Genomic DNA, 20015 nt, shown 5'->3' with positions numbered 1-20015 from the left:
GACTTGCCCGAGAACGCATAGCCAATCTCCTTAAAGGGAATGATGCTGTTCCATTCAGTTCCTCCCTGTAGCCGGAACAGACCTGACCGGGCCAACTACAACACTATCCACTCTCTCTGTTGCCCAAGTTGTAAGATCCCCAGTTTTCAGTTTTCAGGGAGTTGCATGGCCACCCAGGGTAAAGACTACATTCTCCTTGCAGTGAGGTATGGCCACATGACACAGGGAGGTGAGCAGAAGTTTTCTAAAGTGTTCTTCAAAGGAACAGAAGACATCCTTCTCTGTTCCTTCCTTCTTCCTGGCTGGAAAGAAGGTGTGATGGCTGGAGCTCATGCAATAATTTTGGACCATGAGGATGGCAGAGTCATGAGTCACCCTAAAGACTTTGTGGAGCCTCCTCCTGGCCCTGGAATGCTGCCCCAGACTTCATTTTTATAGGAAATAAAAATATGCCAGGAGAATTCAGTTTCTTTTTTTAAAAGCTATTGTGATTTTTGCTTGTTTTGCTTTCTGCCCCTTGTAGCCAAACCTCATTTAACTAATAAAGGAAAATATTCAAGTGACAGACCTTCTGGGAGAGAAAGATGTGATGTTTCAAAGACAGCTTCTAGTAAAGGCTCAGTGCCAGCCTCCCCCTCCCACCACGACTGCTGACCCTTCTAAGATCCCACTGTGGCCTGCTGCTGCCAAAAAATAGCAGAAATTGTGCCAGAAAGTGCCAGAAATGGTGCCCTGTCTGCATGGTCCAGGATGGCTCACCCCCAGCTCGGCCCTCCTTGTGCCTCTAAGAGTACCCCCCAGTGGCCTGATGCCAGCCACAGGACCGTCTCCAAATACTAACCACAAGGGAGGTGGGAAATGGAGGGTGTGTTCTGGGCCTCCACCTGCTGACACTCAGGGGCTTGTTACTACAGGAAGAACAGATCCTAGGGCCATGTAAGAGTCCTTGCCTCATGGGGGCTCAACAGCTATTGGGTAGACATCAACTTGATGAGCAAATCCCCTTCTTGTCCCCTAGGCCGAGGGCTGTACTTCCCCAAACTCATCGTCCTGCGGAGAAGCAGATATTGAGATCAGGGTTGTACCAGAAAATCCAGGCCCTCTGGTGTGTCCATACTTTCAGATGTTCAGGGACTAGCTCAGAGCTCAGGCTCTGCAGTCAGATGGCCTGAGTTCAGATCTTGACACTGTCTCTTATTTAGCTGGGTAGGTGCATTCATTTCCAGGGGCTGCTGTAAACTGCCATAACTTCAGTGGCTTAAAACAGCACAAAGTGATTCTCTTATCGTTCTGGAAGTCAGAAGTCTAAGATGAGCTAAAATCAAGGTGTTGGCAGAACTGCGTTCCTTCTGGAGGTTATGGGGAAGAATCCATTTTCTTGCCTATTCTGGCTTCTAGAAGCCTGCATTCCTTGGTTCATAGCCTCTTCCTCCATCTTCAAGGCCAGAAACGACTGGTCTTGTCTTTTTCATTCTGACACAGACCCTCCTACCTCCCTTTTCCACATTTAAAGGACCCCTGTGATTATACTGGACCCACCCAGCAACCCACGATAACCTCCCTCTCTTAAAGGCAGCTGACCGGCAACCCTAGATCTATGTGCCACTCAATTTCCCAGCCGTGGAAGGCAGCACATCACGGTTGCAGGGATTAGAACACGGACATCTTTGGGAGCTATTACTCTGCCGACCTCGGCAAGCTTTTGAAACCATTTTACTTCCCTGAGTCTGTTTCCTCGCCTCTAAGAAGAGAATAAGAAATATCTAACTCCCACGGACATTGCAGTGAAGAAAAAATATAATGGACCTGAAGCAAGGGCCTCAAACTGGCCACCCACAGGCTCCACCCAAGCAATGAGCATGATTCGCCTCCCATCCAATCTCCATGAGTTGCTAATATTTTTTAACTGGCAAATTTCACATTAAAATTCAAATTTCCTGTTTCTCTTAACTGATAGGAGGATCTTACCCACTGGATCTGCTTTCTGGGGTGTTGACAATCAGCTGCACTTAGCCGTGGCTGCCCCTTTGGGACGGGCCGTGGTTCCCCAGTTCACCACAATCCCAGCTTTTCCCTATTGTCTCTCCCTTAGTCCACTTCTTCCAATTACACGCCCTGCCAGGCCCCCAGAGGGAGCTCGATTTGAGACATTTGCGAAGAAGCGTCAGCAGGCAGAAGCAACTTCATAAAGGATAGTTAATATTATTTCTATTAGCGAAGATCCATTAACAGGGCAATTCTCAAGTTTAGCTGTGCATTAGAATTCCCTAGGGAACTTTAAAAACTGCTAGTGCCCAAGCCACACCTGCATGAATTACACGGGAACTCTGGGATAAGGCCCAGTTCAGGATTGCTACAGCTCCTCAGGGATTCTGGCCAGGGCATTTTCAGACACTCCCTGGGAGCCAGAGCTCAGGCAACGTGGAGCAGACAGAGCTGATGTGCAAGGCTGTGAGGTAGAACTCACCTCCCCAGTGTCCCCCACAGGCAGAGAGGAAGAGAGGGCCAGCATGTGGATTGTGAAACCACTAATGAAACATGCCAGGCTGTGACAATGAGCTACGGCTGTCTGCACATCCGCTTCCTGCTGTGAAGAGCTTAGGGGCTGCCTGGACGCTTGTGGAAGCTTCCCGAACTCAGTCAGTCCTTCACAGAGCAGTAGGGGCGAGTCCACGGATTCCTTTCCTTCTCTCTGTACACTCCCAGGACATAGGAGCCTGTGAGGCCCCCCGGCTGCTTGTGCAGTGATCATCCTCCTCCTGCTCTTTATTCCAGAGATGGGAAATCCCTGCTGCATGGGTACCTGAAAGTTCTGGCAACTCGGATGCAGGATAAAAATGTGGTTCCACTATTGGTGATGAACCATAAGCCATACCATTTATCATTATTTATTATTATTATTATTATTATTATTATTAGAGACAGTGTCTTACTCTGTTGCCCAAGCTGGAGTACTATATTAGTTCATTCTCATACTGCTAATAAAGTCATATCCAAGAATCGGTAATTTATAAAGGAAAGAGGTTTAATGGACTCACAGTTCCACATGGCTGGGGAGGCCTCACAATCATGGCAGAAGGCAAATGAGGAGCAGTCCCGTCTTACATGGCAGCAGGCAAGAGAGCTTGTGCAGGGGAACTCCTATTTATAAAACCTTCAGATCTCGTGAGACTTACTCACTACCACAAGAACAGTATGGGGGAACTCATACTGTTCAATTATAACCCCGCGGTTCAGTTATCTCCAGCTAGCCCTGCCCTTGACACATGGGGATTATTACCATTCAAGGTGAGATTTGGATAGGGACACCACCAAACCATATCAAGTACAGTGTTGTGATCACTGCTCACTGCAGCCTTGGACTTACAGGCACAAGCAATCCTCCCACCTCAGCCTCCCAAGTAGCTGGGCCCACAGGTGCCCAACACCACACCTGGCTAATTTTTAATTTTTTCACTATGTTGCCTAGGCTGCCATTGAGCCTCTGGGCTTAAGCGATGCCCCTTCCTTGGCCTCCCAAGGTATCGGGATTACAGGTGTGGCCACCGCTCCAGCCCCCATTTATTAAGTGTATTGAACAAATATTTATGGAACGCCTGCCGTGTACCAAGTGCTATTCTAAGTGCAAGGGATAAAAGGGATGGAGTCCTTGTCTAAAGGACTTGGTGAAATAGCAGGTGGCACAGAGGGTGTCCGTGCTGTGGACGAAGCGCAGCAATGGGAGCAGGGAGCTCTAGGAAGAGGTGGGTGAGTTAATCATTTCTTAAGGGGGTGATGAGAGAATTTGACAACTGAGCAAAAGGAGAGTCTTGTGAAGAGAAGGATTCCAGGCAGGAGACAGCAAGGACCTGGGGTAGGTGTGGAAAGGAGGACTATAGGCCACGCTTGCCCATGGGACCTTGATCCAGGATTCCAACCGGTGCTCACCTAATCCCTAAGCCCAGGCTCTGACCTGCATGCTCAGGTGGTTTTGCTCCATCTCTGCTGAAGTCTAGTTTGGCCCCTCTGCAAGGTCAGAAGTACCACCGTGGCTGCTCTGGTTAGCGCCCACCCTGAGGGCCCACCCAGTCCATCCTGCTGCCCTGTAGGGGAGAGGCAGAGGCTCAGAGGGGACAAGCCACTGACCGGGAGGCCGAGGGGCCTGGATAGGCCTTGCTCTTGTGCCATCCAGCATCGCCCCAGCTCTGGAAGTGTCCCTTGGAAAGAACAGCCTGGGCGGCCAGAACTTCCTTCATGACTCCCTCGCAGGGAGGGGGAGAGGTGAGGGCCAGACGCCTTTGCTCTTCCAGACAGCCCTCACAGAGAGAATGGTCCCCCCAAGCCAGGATGTCCCCGTGATCCTGGGGGCAGCTCCACCTCTGGGGGCGCATAGCCCAGGCGCCCCAGGCCCACTCAGAAGGCAGACATCTGGGCCAGGGCAGGGGACTGTTCCCTGTTGGCCTCCGAATTCTGGACAGTTGGCTTTTGTGGGGAGGCTGCAGGCCCCAAGCCCATCTCCCATCCTCACCCACCCGAGCATCACCCTGGAGACAGAGAGGAGACCCTGGGAGTGTGGCAGCTGTCACTCCATCTCCATCGACCAGTGCGGCCATGTTGGACTCATGTGTTAAAGGAAATAGTGAGGTCAACCCAGAAACGTGAATCCTTGTTACCAGCTCCCACCCCCTACAGTTTAGATTCCCGGGGCAGGAGAAGCTAAACGACCCCCGCTCCAAACCCCCACTGGGCACCTGGCCAGCACAATTGTGCCTGCCCTGGACATGAGGGGAAATGGAAACAAGAGGGGAGGGAAGAGGAAAGGAAAGGGCAGAGAGAGAGGATGCAGGGAAAATGAGAGAGAAGGGAGGGAGGGAGGGAGGGAGGGGAAAGCAGGCTGTGGCTCTCCCTGCACTGCCTCGGAGAATTAAGGCTTCTCTCCTGCCCTAGATGGGGGTTCCTAACTCAGCCCCTTTGCAAGACCCCAGCAGCTGCAGCCTCACCTTCCTGAGCAGGGGACAGGACCAGTGCTGCCACCCGCCTGGGCCTGTGGGTGCTGAGCAGCTCCTGTGCACGGGCAGGGAGGCTCCGGTCCAAAAGGCAGGTGAGACTCGGCTAGGGTCAGGCGGATGTTGGGCAGATGTTGAGAGGTCAGGGACCGTCGGCCCCCACCCCTCCCACAGAGATCACAGCCCCCTGAAGCAGACTGGCTGGTTGTCCTTGGAGCCAGGCCTGCGAAATGTATTCATGCCACTTCCAGGAACCTCACCTAAGGAGAGAGAAAAGGGGGAGAGAAGGGGAGGGGAAGAAGAGAAGAGAAAAGGGAAGGGAAGGAGGTTGTGGGTGCAGAATTCCAGAGCCCTTTCAGATAACAAAGGACTATTTAAAATGACCGAAATCTTCAGCTGAGAGGCTAAGTGGGTGCAGCCTGTGGGGTCAGCTGATTTAACCCAGCCCTGCGCTCAACCCTTTCGGCCCTCATCTAATGGAATCCACACAGTCACCTGGGAGGTAGGTCCTGTTCCATGTCACAGATGGGGAAAGAGGCTCACTGGCAGGAGGAAGGCTGAGGGCCCAGGGCGCTGATAGCATCGCCTCTCACACTCTGGTCAGCAAAGCTGTGAAGCCATTGTGTTCACCTCAGGACGGTGCCAGCAGCCAGCTGTCTGCACTCTTGACAACATTCCTTATTCTTCCTGTCACTTTAAGGCCCCTGGACAGACCAGATGCACGACACCCAGGTGGATCAGGAAGCGAATATGTAAACTTGAACCCAGGTGAGCTGGTGGGGGGACTCTAGCACCCCCTTTTCATTTAAAATGTTCTTAAATCAGCTTTAAACAAAGCGACTGTGAGAGGCTGAGTTCATTTCATGGGAGAGTTCTTTGCATGGAAGGTAGAACTTTCCACCTAGCTGAGACAGGAGTTCAAAGTGAACCTCATGCCTCATTTGACAGTGAGAAATCTGGCCGCCCTTTGTCACGCAAGACTCTCCTCAAGCAATCCCTCCCACCCCACCCCCAGCCAAGTCATCCCAGGGCCAAGTTCAAATGTCCCAGGGCCAGGCAAGCAAACTTCTGTGGGCCAGTGGCCCGGGCAGAGACAGGAGGGAGTGCTGTGTGTGTGTGTGTGTGTGTGTGCGCGAGTGCGCGCGCGCGTATGTGTGGAGGGGTACATTTGCATGTGCACCGTGCCATTATTCTTACATAGAGCTGCTAATTTGCAATTTTCAGCAACATTCTTCTCTGCTGGAAGAGCAGCTGGGCCTGCTCGGGGGCCTCCATCTCCCTCTGGATTAGCTGTTCTGGGTTCCCTTCTCAGTCCTCCTCAGAACAGTGTGTCTCCCCATGGCTTTTCATGACCCAAAATAGCCAGAGGCAGGCTATTTTTACAGGACTCTGATAGAAGCCAGGCCAGGTGGGTGCTGGAGTCGGAATCCCTAATCGTCCTTTATCATCCAGCCCTCAGCCATCAGAGCGGGAGGCTGGAGGCACTCGAGAAGCCCCAGGAATGTTCCCACTGGCGACTGTCTGGGGAGAGTCAGGGCAGCCCATGGCCGGCTATAAAAAGGACACTCGGGCAGGTGGGAGCCAGGCACAGGCAGTCAGCTGAAAGGAAGCAGAGCCCTCCAGCGCCCCAGTCTGGGCTGCTCCTCTCCCAGAGCCTACGGGGCTTATTTCCCTAAGATTTGCCTGGCAGTTGTCTGGGGGCCTTAGTCAAAGCGCATGCAAATTCAAGCTCTGTGCCCCAAGGTTAACCCTTGATAAGTACTGTCCCTGAGAGCCCTTAACACACGCCCTGGGGAGTGGGGAGCTGGTGTTCTTTCATCCCCCAGACACACATTAAGCGCCTACTGTGTGCAAGCAGTGTGTGAGGGGCTTGGTTAGCAGGGTGACCCAGACAGCCTGGGTCCGATGGGGCTTAGGTCGAATGGGGAAGATGGCAATACAGAACAATTCAATGTCTGCTGTAACGGGTGATTCTAAGTGCTAGGATGAAATTTAAATCAGGATCATGCAAGAATGTTCTCAGCCGTTTATTTATAGTAACTCAAACCAGAAACAATCCAAATGCTCATCAATAGAGTTTGGAGAAACAAAAGGTGACGCAACAGACCATGGAATATTCTAGACGGATGAGAACACATGAGGCACCCGGCCACAGGGATGCATCCCCACACACAGCGTGAGCAAAAGAAGCCAGACCAGGAGAACATACTGCGCCTCCACACCCGGACCGCCCCAGAGCAGGAGAAGTCACCATGTGGAGTTCAGAAGAGGACCGTGGTTGTCCTCAGGAGGGGAGTGGCGACCTGTGGGCATGAGGGGGCTCCTGGGATCGTGTTCTAGTTCTTGATCTGGGTGCTGTTTACCCAGACGTGTTCACTTTGTGAAAATTTACTCATCTGGTTTCTTAAATGTTGTACACTTTTCTGTATGTATATTTCACAATAAAAAGTGTTTATAAAATACTGAAGCAGGGAAAGGGAGATGGAGAAGGGTGGTACAGCAATTAGGACTAAGATAAAATACACAATGCCCAGTTCAATTTGCATTTTAGATGAGCAGTGGATAATTTTTTAGTATAAGTATGTTGGAGTATTGCTGGGCTGCCGGTGTTTCTAGGAGCTGCTGCCCCGGGAATGTGGGCCCTATCCCAGGAATCAGGCTTCCTGAGGTTTACAAACAGCACTGTGGATACCCTGCGGAGATGCACATCCCTGGTGGGACAGCAGATGGGCTAGGCTGGGATGTAGCCCGGGATGTGAATCCAAGGGTTCCAGAAGCACGCTGGGCAGCCTGGCTCTGCACAGAGAGCTGTAACTTGGTGCCAAAGAGCAGGGAAGCACCAGCAAGCTGCCCACAGGGACATCCTGTGTTTGCTGGAAGCCAAATGGGAACACCACACAACAGAACTGGAACAGTGTCACTGGAGCCTCACGGACAATCCCACGATGTCCTTCCTGAGTGCTCAATGAATGGTGTGCAGCTCTGTTATGATGAGCAGCAGTATTTATTGAATGCCTACTGTGTGGCAGCCCTGAACTACATGATCCTAGGACTTAACACAGAGTAGCTGCTTCATAAAAAATTGATCAAAGGACCCATTTGATTCTTACAGCAACCCTCTGAGGGGTCTGTCACAGCCCCTCCACCTACCGTTTGGGTGGTGGTTCTGGAACCCTCCCCTCTTTAAGCCTCCATTTCCATATCTGCAAAGCAGAGGTCATAACAGCGACCAGCTCACTAGGGAGCTGCACAGCGCTCCAGCCTCGGCCCCGCTCACATTTGTGCTGGATCATTCTCCGCTATGGGGTGGAGCTGTCCCATGCCCTGTGGGAGATTTGGCAGCATTCCTGGCCTCTGCCCACCAGATGCCAACAACATCCCCTCCCTGGGTTCGTTCCCCTTTTCTTCACACAGGGTCTCTCTCTGTCGCTCAAGCTGGAGTGCAGTGACAATCACAGCTCACTGCAGCCTCAATCTCCTGCGCTCAAGGGATCCTCCCGCCTTAGCCTCCTGAGTAGCTGGGACTACAGAGGCACACCACCACACCCGGCTAATTTTTATTTTACTTTTCTGTAGTGACAGGTTCTCATTATATTGCCCAGGCTGGTCTCAAACTCCTGAGCTCAACTCATCCCCCCACCTTGGCCTCCCAAAATGTTGTGATTATAGGCGTCAGCCACTGTACCCAGCCCCACCCCCAGACTGACAACCAAAACTGTCTCCAGACATTGCCAAGTGTCCCCTGGAGAGCAGAATCACAGGTTGAGAGCCACTGAGTTGTTATTTAGGATTAAATGAGTTTTGTATGGGAAGCACTTAGAAGACGGTCCAGCACCTAACAATCACTGCCAAACTGAACACTCAAAACCTGCTGGGACTAGGATGTGGACACAGGTCCCCTCTCCTGGCAAAGCCTGTGCCATGCCAATGCTTCTCAAATCTGGCTATGCCGGAGAATGCCAGGGAATCTTAGAAGTGCAGATTCTGACCCGGAGGGTCAGGGTGGACTAGAAATGCCACCTCGGTACAAAGTATTCATACCGCTTCCCTCCAAGGCCCCTGCTTGGAGCAGTTTGAGTCGAATGCACTATGTCGTGCCCTGAGGTGCTTAGGATCCAGGGTGGGGGATAAAAAGGACAGACAGACAGGTGTTTATTTAACTCTTTTCTTTTTTTGCTTGCTTGAAAGTTTTCATAACAAAAATGTGGGGTGCGGTGGTGGGGAAGGAGAACACACCTCAAACCTTCTACATGAAAATTCAAATCGTTCAACGACGCCCTGCAGGCTGGTCATCTGTGTTTGTAAATAATGTTTTATTGGAGCCAGGGCTGGATGTAGGGAGGGCAAGCGAGGCAGTGGGGGGCAACGGCAGTGTTGTATCCTGACTTTTGATATTTTGTACATCATGGATTTTTTGCATTCATTTGGCATGAAAATGGTATTTATGTTGATGATTCAACTTCCTGTGCTGAGGGAAGGTCCTCACCCACCTTAAATAGCCCCTGCCCTGCTCGAAGCGCTCTAGAAAGGCTCCAGAAAGAAACCCAGGCCCTGAATAGCCACTGCTCTGGGTCAAAACCCCACTTCTGCCCCCTACTGGCTGCATGGCTTTGGGCGGCAGCCTAAGTTCTGGGGACCTCAGTTTCCCCCTGTGAAATGGGGCCAGTAACACTCAAGCCACCACCTGGCAGGGATATTGTGAGGATTAAATAATATACACAGAAGCTTCTTGCAGGTCTTAAAAATACTCGTTATGTCACCTGGGAAGCAAAGGCAAGTTCAAATCAATGCCATGAAAGTCACAAAGATGCAGGGAAAACCTGCCAGGTGCTGGGCTGGGTCATTGAAGGTGAATCCTGAAATGGGTTTGAGGAATGAGGGGATCAGGATGGACTGGGAAATCCAGGAAGATGTTCAGGCAAAGTGTTTCAGAGTGAAAGGCTTAAGGGAAGGGATTTCTGAGGCAGGCGGGACCCAGGCGATGGTGTTCAGCGAGGCAGCTGGAGAGTTCCCCAGCCCTGGCCAGTACGGAGATCCCATGTGTTTGCCAAGGAGCAGCTGACGCCCATTCTCACTATGACCTGGTGGGGCAGGGAAGTCCTTGCCTGGCCTGGGTAGCAGTAGGGGACCAGTCACTCATGCCAGCAGGACCCTTCCTGCATCCACACCCCAAGCAAGCAAAGAAGGACTTCTGGAACACAATCCTCACGGCAACTCTGCACCATTTTGCAGATGGGAAGGTGAGCTTTGGAGAGTCTGGGCCAGGAGGGAAGGAGATCCGGACCAGGAGGCCTGGGCACAAGAAACCAAGTGAAAATATAGAGCAGAGGATTTGGCCATGGGCGGTGGAGAGATAAGGAGCCAGGGGTGGTCAGCCCGGGAAACTTCAGCCTCTGATGCCTAGTATTTACAACCCAAAGGACCTGCGCAGGGTCTGGAGGGCAGCAGGAAGGAGTCGGGCTATGCCAAGTCGCTCTCTGGATTGGAAAGCGGCGGATTCCTTGGTCTGGGTGATTTCACCCTAAACTACCCGAGTAGTAGTCCCAGGAGGTGTCCTTTGTAGTACAGCAAGTCAGCCAGAGCTGGTGCACGCCAGGCTGCCTTCCCTTCATGTCCAGAGTGATGAATTGCACAATTCCAGTGGGCGCTGGGTCAGCACCAACACACAGGGCTCCATAGTATGTCAGCATCATCTCTCTCGCACTTCCCAACAACCCTGTGCTATCAGTACCATTATTATCCCCTTCTGCAGACGAACACAGGGAGGCTTAGAGAGGCGGGTGGCTTGCCCGCTCAAGGGCAGTGGCTCACTCAAGGTCAGTGACTTGCTCAAGGTCAGTGGCTAGTACTCAGTGGAGCGAGCTTTGTGGCAGCTCTGTCGCCCTCAGAATAAGTTCTTAACCCTGGTCTCTTCCCCACTAGCATTTCCCCTGAGGACTCACTTTTAGCCAAATTTCCCCCAAAAGACACGAAACATTCTTTTGTACCCTCTGGTTTCTCCTGCCTGTGTGAACTGGAGGCTGTGCCTAGGAAGTCCCTGGGACTTAGTTCCCAGGACACACACCAGAGCGTTCCACCAGCTTCCCCCGTTTCAGCCTGACAGCTTTCTTTTTTTTTGGGGGGGGGAGGGGGGAACGGAGTCTTACTCTATCGCCCAGGCTGCAGTACATGGCGCGACCTCCACTCACTGCAACCTCTGCCTCCTGTATTCCAGCGATTCTCCTGCCGCAGCCTCCCGAGTAGCTGGGATTACAGGCACCTGTCACCACGCCCAGCTAATTTTTTGTATTTTTAGTAGAGATGGGGTTTCACTATGTTGGCCAGGCTGGTGTTGAATTCCTGACCTCATAATCCACCCGCCTCAGCCTCCCAAACTGCTGGGATTATAAATGTGAGCCACCACGCCTGGCTGAGCCTGACTGTTTTCTACACACCCGGGGGGGAGGCACAACCTCCAGGAAATCAGGCCGCTACATCGTTCAATGTTTGTGACGAGGTCTAATTTCATCAAGGAAATTGGTCAAGACAGATTGCAGGATGTCAGAAAAGTTTCCTCAAAGATCATGTAGCAAGGGAGGTAGCGATGGGGGCGCCACACCCGCCAGAGACAGGGCCTGCAGGAAGGCGGCCGGCAGAGCCAGAGGACCCGGAGTGCAGGAAAATGTTAACATTGTGCTGTCGATGGTCACGGGGAATTTGCACACAGCCCCGCCGTGCTACACTCAGCTGAGACGGGGATGTGCACTTCGCTGGAAGGACAGGTGGAATAATAATAATAGCAATTTATGGTGCCTGTATTAGCTTCCTATGTCTACTGTAAGAAATCACCACAAAGTGGGTTGCTTGAAACCTATTATCTCACAGTTCTGGAGGCCAGAATTCCACAAGGAAGGTGTAGATAGAGTCACACTCCCTCCAGAGGCTCTAGGGGAGGATCCTTCCTGGGCTCTTCCAGCTTCTGGGGACTCCAGGTGTCCCAGGCTTGTGACCCCATTGCTCCAGTCTCTGCCTGTGACTTCAGTAGGCTGCTCCTGTGTGTGTCTCCTCTTCTCTTCTCTCCTAAGGACACTTGTCATTTGGTCTTGGCGCCCACATTAATCCAGGGGAATTTCATCTTGAGATCCTAAATTATATCTGCAAAGACACTTTTCCCAAATACAGTCACATTCGCAGGTTCCAGGGGACCATAGCCAATCCCCATCAGCCTCCCTCAGAGTGAACCACAGGGGTCCCTTTGGCGTGGGACCTCCACGACTCTGAGATTGAGTGAGACAGATTGCAGGATAGTGCGATGTTACCATCTTACCACATATGATGGCTGAGATACAGACACACATCCCATAAGAAATAAGCAGTATCGTTGATATTTCCAGAATTTCTTAAAAGTAAAAACAAGGCCATGTGGGTATTATGTACCCTCTACTGATACGATGTGACAGAAACCCATCATCCTGGTCTAACCATGATGAAAACATCAGATTGGAGGGCATTTCGCAAAACATCTGAGTTGTACTCCCCGAAACGGTCAAGTTCATCAAAAGCAAGGAATGGTAAGAAACGCTCACAGACCAGAGCAGCCTAAGAAGACGTGATGACTGAATGGTATGTGGTGCCCTGGATGGGATCCTGGAACAGAAAAAGGACATTAGGGAGAAACTAGTCAACTTCAGATAAAGTCTGGAATTTAGTGAATCGTAATGTAGCAATGTTGATTTCTTAGTCTGGACAAATGTACCCTGGTCATGGAGTAGGATGATAACATTATGGGAAATTCAAGGGAAGTGAGGCATAAACGAGGATTCTCTTTACTGCCTTTCGACTCCTCTTCAAAGTTCAAGGTCACCCCTTGAACTGCTCAAGGAGCCCCAGGGCGCTCAGAGATACCGAAGTATAGAAAGCAAAAAATGGAAACTTCCTTTCCAGTCTTTCTTCCCCAAATCCCACTTCTTTGTAAATAAACTGTGGTGTGTGTTTTTTCCTCACTTTTGGGGAGCTCTTTGGAAAGCTTCTTGCAGTGTCAGAAGGTGTGTCCTTTGGAAGGAGTCCCGGATTGAGGGGTCTCTGGAAAGATCCCAACTTGGCTATATTTCAAGTAACAGAGAATCCACAGGGTCCGAGCTCCCATGGGCACAGGCCCTCTGCCTCCTCACACTACCCCATCGAGCAAGAACTGCCAGTAGCCCCGCTTCCAAGAGGAGAAAGCCAAGGTCCTGAGTCCCAGCCAGAGCAGAGCCAGGATTCGGGCCAGGACTCATCCCCTTCCACTGGGTAAAAACCCTTTTCTCTCCCTCTCTTCCTCTCCCTCTCTTCCATCACAAAAGTCATGTACAGTCAGTCCTCACTTACCATCTTTGACAAGTTCTTGGAAACTTGGACTTTAAGTGAAAGACTGGACTCAAGGCCATCTGGGTCTCAGGCTTCAGCCAGGCACTTAATTGGTGTCCTCCTCTTTCCGGACCAGGAAGTGGTTTTAAAAAGCTCCCTTAGAACCCAGCCCTGGGAACCCTGGCACTGTCCGTCCCTCCCATCCCCAGGGAGGCCAGGAGGGGATGTATGCCAAGGTCCAGGCCAGATCCTGGCACTAACCACGTGTGGTCCCCACCGAGGCATCCCTGTGGATGGTCACCCCCCATCCCAAGCACTTTGGGGACTTATGCTGTCTAGGGAGGGGAGGAGGATGCGGGCACAGCACACCCTGTCTTCTCCCTGCCTCCTCAGAAGAAACCTCTGCCCTTTGTGGACTAGGAGGTTCCGGGCTCTGCAGCCTGGGTTCAGGACGGACTCTGAACCAGAATGGATGAACTGCCCCCAGCAGGCCACAACATGGGGCATCGCTTGGGAGAAAACAGACATTCCCGAATTGTTGGTAAGAAACCCGTGGTGGGGCCGCTCAGGGCCGGGGCCGGCTGTGTAATTTGCAGGGCCCAGTGCAAAATGAAAAAGAAAGGTCCCTGTTCAAAGGGAGCCTTAAACCAATAGCGACCAGTAGGGCATTAAACCAGCCATGAGGTCCTTTGGCACGTGGGGTCCTTCTGGAGTGCAGGTGTCTATATGACCACCCAAGTCACACGCCCACAAAGCCGGCCTCACTCAGGCATCTCTTGGCTTTCAGACAGTGCAACCCAGAGATGGCTTTCAACAGATGCCTTCACCTCAGGCCTGGCTTCTCCAGCCTCCCCGCGGTTCCCCTTTGGTCAAAGTGCAAATCAATCAAGAGGTCAGAGTGACCCACCCCATTGTCAAGAAGGACAGTGGGAGGAGCTCTGGGAAAAGTCAGATTGTCACCAGGCAGCTACAGGAGATAAGCTAGTCACTGGCCTGCGGCCAGCACGCTGTCAGCCATTCCCCATGGTACTTCTCTGCATCTCGCAGTCCCAGAAGAGAATCAGCTCTCAGCCAGGCCATGTCCACTCTGTTCTGGGCAGCAGCTGGGCACGTTGTGCCTTCTACACGCCCATTAACCACGCTGTAGGATGGAACCCAGCACTGGAAGGACACTGCTGTTCTGGGGACATTCCCGGGACAACCCTGCGACGCCTCTGACCAATGGCGGCCAGGACAGGCCCCTGCCCGCAGACTCAGGGATGTGCGCTGGGGAAGGCTCCTGCCCGATTACTCCTGGGGACCCATGGGACGCCTTCAGATGGGGCACATAGGGGAGGGGGAGGTGGCAGGATCCCCCCAGCACAAAGCAAAGGGACCCTGGTGACAGCAGGGAGGCAGTCAGGGGCTGGTGGTGGGGAGGTGGGTGGCAAGAGAAGCGAGGGAACCTAGGGTGGGGGTTAACTCCTCACCTCACACCGGAGCCAGCCTAGACAGCTGCGGACAAGGACCAGGCCCCCATCACAGGGCGCCCAGACTGCAGAGCGATTACAGAGGGGCCGCACCCCCCATGAAGTACACCCATGCCATGCAGAAGCTCTCCTAACAGCCACGGTGCCAGGCAGCGCCCACCCGATGCTGCTCCACAGGCGGAACAGCCGCTGACCCACAGCAACGGCAGGGTCTGAACTCAGGTTCACGTCTGGCTCAGGTTCGTCTGTCTGAAACGACGGCTTTGGGTTCCTCCTGGCCAGGCCAGCAAGGTTTCATGTGTCTCCTCTTACCTCAGTGCCAGGAGGGCAGGAGCCCAGGAGAAGTGCCCGGGGTAAAAAGGACACCCCAGTGAGGGCAGGAGGCATCACTTGACTGTTTTTCTAAGCCAGATGAAACTTGATTTCCCACAGGGAAGTGCCAGGCAGCCCCACAGGCCCTGAGCTCAGAATGCCGCCTTGCTCTGAGGCTCTGCTGTCCCGGCCTCGAAATCCTCCTTCGTTTTGAACCAGAGGCTCTGCATTTTCATTCTGCCCTGGGCCTTACAAATCACACAGCCAGGCCTGCCCCACCGCCCCCAGGTAATGTAGAGAGTCACGGTCCTGCCCCAGGTGGGACACTGCAGGTGCTGGCTGGTCTTCGGTTCACACTGTCCACCTTGAAGTGCTCATTGTCAGAGGCTGGTGATCCCCAGACAGGGCGGATCTGCAGCCTCTGGCTGAGCTGAGGCTGGAGAACTTGGTGGTACCCGGAGTCCCTGACACTGGGGGAAGCCAGTGTCCCTGGGAGACATTGCCCCCAGGAAACAGTCTCTGCAGTCATAGACCCCCTACCCTTCCCAGTCTTGGGAAGGCTCCTTCTTCCCCTGAGACCATTGCATTTCTGTTGCCCCTCCCTCTATTCAGCCACCTCAGGGAGGGGCTACTAGTTCCCCCTCCCTGCTCACCCCCATCCCCCGCCCACAGCCCCACTGGCTTCATAATCCCCTCAGTCGCCTCTGGCCCCTGGATGGTGTGGGATGGGGAGGTGCTTACACCACTCCACTTTCTCGCCATATTGGGGAAGACAACTGTTGTTTCTGCCACCCGCACCCCAGGTGTGCATCACCACGCTTTCTGGAAACAGCACTCAGGATTTTCTGAGAGGACCCCCGACCACCACCACAACTTGAATTCCAGCAGTCTGGGCAGGGAAAACCCCAGTCTCAAAGTCCAAGGTAGACATGTGACTCAGTCCTGGCCAATCCGATTATTTCATCCCGCAGGCCTCAGTGATTGGCTTAGGGATGGGAACATGACTCACATCAGTCCAACAGGAGTTACTTCTGTGCCCCTATTGGGAAGAAAGAATCTGACTTTCTACTGGAAGGGGAGGTGGGAGGAGGTAAGCCCTGGGCTGAATCTGACCGAAAAAGATGGGAGAGTAAGAGATGGAGAAAAATCAAGTCCTGATGACAGCCTTTGAGCCCCTGGATCCATCTGTGCCTGAAGCCAGCCAGCACCTAGACCATTTCAGTTACACACAAATCGTTTTTCTTAAGTCAGTGGAGTCTGGTTTTGTGTCACACAAGACAGAAAGCGCCCTTAGCAGTACGCTATCTCCCTCTCTTGCAAAGGTTACAGCCACACAGGAGCTGAATCCACACTTGATGGCCAAACACAGTGCCCAAGACTTGGAGAAATTCCCAAAGCCGGCTGAGGGGAGGCTTTGGAAAGGGGCCCATGCCTCTTGCTAACTTTTCTTTCTGAGGCACTGTGGCTGGGAATCCTTCCAGAGAGAACCCTTGTCTTCCTTCAGAGCACAGAAAGGCCCCCATCCCTTGTGGGAGGCAGAATTCTAAGATGGCCCAGAATCCCGGCCCCTGCTGTAGTATAACCCCCTTCCCTGAAATGTGGGCAGGACTGTAGACATGGTGGTGTATCATGCCTTGAGAAAATTACTACTTAGTTGACTTGGAGTTCCTAAAAAGGGAGGTGGTTCTGGGTGGGCCTGGCTTAAGCAGGTGAGTTCTTAAAAGGAACTGAACCTTTCTTGAAGTCAGAGATTGGAAGTGTGAAAGGGCCCCAGGAGGGATCATGTGATAAAGACCTGTGAATGGTCTCTAGAAACTGACAGCAGTCCCAGCCAACAGCTGGACAAACCACAGGGACCTCAGTCCTATAGCTGCAGGGAAATGAACCCTGCCATCAACCAGAGGGAGCTCGAAAGTGAGTTCTTCCCACTCGAGCCTTCAAATGAGAATGCAGCCCAGCCACCACCTTGACTGCAGCCTTGTCTGACCCTGGGCAGTGGACCCAGCTAGAACGTGCCAGACTCGTGACTCATTAAAACAGATAATGAATGGGTGTTGTCGAAGTCACTAAGTTTGTGATAATTTGTTACATATCACAGAAACCAATATAACTCTCACCACCAGAACCTAGGAGAGCCTGTCGGCCGGGGTCAGAGGACAGAACAGTCCACTAAACAGCACGGTGCAGTGGTGAGCTCTCGGCTCCTGCAGGCGGGCTTCCTGGGCTCCCATTCCAATCTGACTGCTTGCTAGCTTCGGTTTCCTCATTTGCAAAATGGGATCTGAAAGAGCACTTCCTTCATGGGGTGGTCATCGTGGTTCCCATGGAGCACTTAGGACAATGCCTGGCACATGGCAAACACCTAGTCACTGTTATTCGTCGTTGTTGACGTTGTTGTCATGGTTCTAGCAAGAATGTTTTGGTGCTCAGGGTCGAGTATGCCACACGCCTGGGTTGGAGGTTTCGCTCCTCCACTCACTAGCTGTGACCACGGGCATCCCTTTCGCCACAGTGAGCCTTGGTTTCCTCCCTGGAAAATGGGACAATAAAGGGACGCAGTCCCAGAGAACTTGCTGAGTGGAGTCCTGAGCCACTGTGTCATGTGCTGAGCTCACTGCCAACTAGGTCAGTCACTGAACCGAACTGGGTCTATTGCCCACATGCAGCAAAAAGCCAAACACCAAGGCACTGAGATTTTGCAGCGAGAAAGGTTTATTGTGAGTCCGATGGCAAGGAGACAGGAGGAAACACTCAAATCTGTCTCCCAACTGAGGGCCAGGTCAGGTTTTATAAGCATAGGATAATGAGGTGTGATCTGATTGGCTGTTCCCATGAGGTGATGCCAGGAGGTGTGATCTGATTGGATCCTGCCCTGGGGTGATGCCAGGGCTCAATCTGATTGGATCCTGGATCCTGCCACGCAATGTCCACTTCTTAATTCAGTCCCCGCATCCTGGCTCAAGCACTTAGGTTCCCTCCCTGGCTGCATGCTTGGTTATCTGGGCACGCCCAGGTTATGTGACCTTCAACCTGGGGGTTCACGGCAACTGAAAACAACTCATAACTTTGTTACCTAAAAGTTGAACCAGATTGGTCTGGTGTAGTTACAGAGTTACAATCCCAGGATTCAATCTAGGACTTCCGGTTCAAGGAGCTACCCCCTCCCTGGAACGTGGCTGGCTGCAATGCAAAGCACCCAGGAAGCCTCAGTTCTGTAGAGAATCACAACGAGAGATGAGAAATGACTTTCCACAAGAAATATTGAACTTCATCCCCATGGAGCATCTGCAGGGAACATGCAGGGACAGAAAGTTCCCATCTGGAAGCTTCATACATTTTTTCCTTTCTAGAATAAAGGGCAAACTCCGCAAACCCATCCACTCTTCCCAGTTGACAAAACACCTTCACCTGCCTTGACCTTAGCCTCGATGACAGCCTCCCACTGTGACCCTGGCTGAGTTGGAAACCGGGGCCCCGAGAGAGTCCCTCACCCAGGTCGCACACATAAAAAGTGGCGAGGCTGGGATTTGAACCTAGGACTCCCAGACTCCACAGACCATGCTCATGGCCCCTCTTCGAGCCATGTTCCCTATATTCTAGTGAGGAAAGAAAGTCAATCAAGAGTAAGAAAGGGCTGGGCGCAGTGGCTCTCACCAGTAATCTCAGCACTTTGGGAGACCAAGGCAGGAGGATCACACGAGACCAGGAGTTCAGGACCAGCCTGGGCAACACAGCGAGACCCTCCCATCTCTATTAGAAAAAAAAAAAGAGTCAAGTATGTCAGATGGGGATGCAAATGATGGGGAGAAGTCAAGTGTTCATGGGGGAGAATTAAGTTTATAAGTGGTGGGAGGAGTGGTCAGTGTACACCTCACTGAAAAGAGAACATGAGAACAAAGACCTAGGAGGTGAGGGTGCGAGCCATGCAGCCACGGGAAGAGCCTTCCAGGCAGTGCAAAGGCCCTGGGGCTGCAATGTGCCTGGCATGCCTGGGGAGCACCAAGGAGGTGGCCAACATGTCCTGCCTGGCTTGCCTCTGCCCCAGAAACCGTCAGCGTCACACCCTGCTATCATCTCGTCATCTGCATTATATTCCCAGGGCTTCTTAAATCCCTAAGAGAGTTTGGATTGGCTCAGGTCATCTGTTGGTGCCAATGATGGGCTACCCCTAGGTCAGATGCCCACTCATGGTTCAATACCTGCACCATAGGGGCAGGATTAAGTCTCCACACACATGGCCACCCTGAGTGAGCTGCCCCTTCTGCAATGACTGTGGACGTGGTGGCAGTGACTGAGATGTCCAGTGGTCCAACTGGCTGGTTTATTTTCTGTATCAGATGCTGTGGCCTCTCTTAAATAGCTGTGCCATGATCAGGAATATCCCCTGACCCCAGGACACTGAACCAAACCTTCCCCTCCAGCCAGACCCATCCCTCCACCAGCGGATGTTAGTGACCAGCTATTGTGAGCCACACCCTGTCATAGGTGCTGGGGGCGACATGGCAGGCAAGACAGGCAAGGTCCCTATATCCTAGCAACAGAGACATACAATTGACAAATAACTGCAGAAATAATTATTTAAATAGATTCTGATGTGTGCAATGATGGGAAAGCATTGGAACTATGAGAACTTATAACAGGGGACAAGCCCAAGCTTCAGGGTCAGGGGGAAGAGCAATCACGGAAGGCTTCTTGGAGAAAGTGACAATGAAGCTGAGGACTGAATGGTGGATCCAAGTCAGCCAGAGAGGAATAGGGGAAGAAAACAGGATTCCCAGAAAAAGGAAAGAATGCATTCAAAGGCCACCAAGGTTGAAAGGAGCTCAACATGTTTGAGACACCCCAAGAAAGCCTGTGTGTGGCCAAGGTGTCATGGGGGATGGGTGTGAGGTAGTAGCACAAGGCCAGGCTGGAGGGTAATGGC

This window comes from Mandrillus leucophaeus, unplaced genomic scaffold (genome assembly GCF_000951045.1).
Source record: "Mandrillus leucophaeus isolate KB7577 unplaced genomic scaffold, Mleu.le_1.0 Scaffold19, whole genome shotgun sequence".
Taxonomy (NCBI): domain Eukaryota; kingdom Metazoa; phylum Chordata; class Mammalia; order Primates; family Cercopithecidae; genus Mandrillus; species Mandrillus leucophaeus.
Note: the sequence above shows the minus strand (reverse complement) of the source record.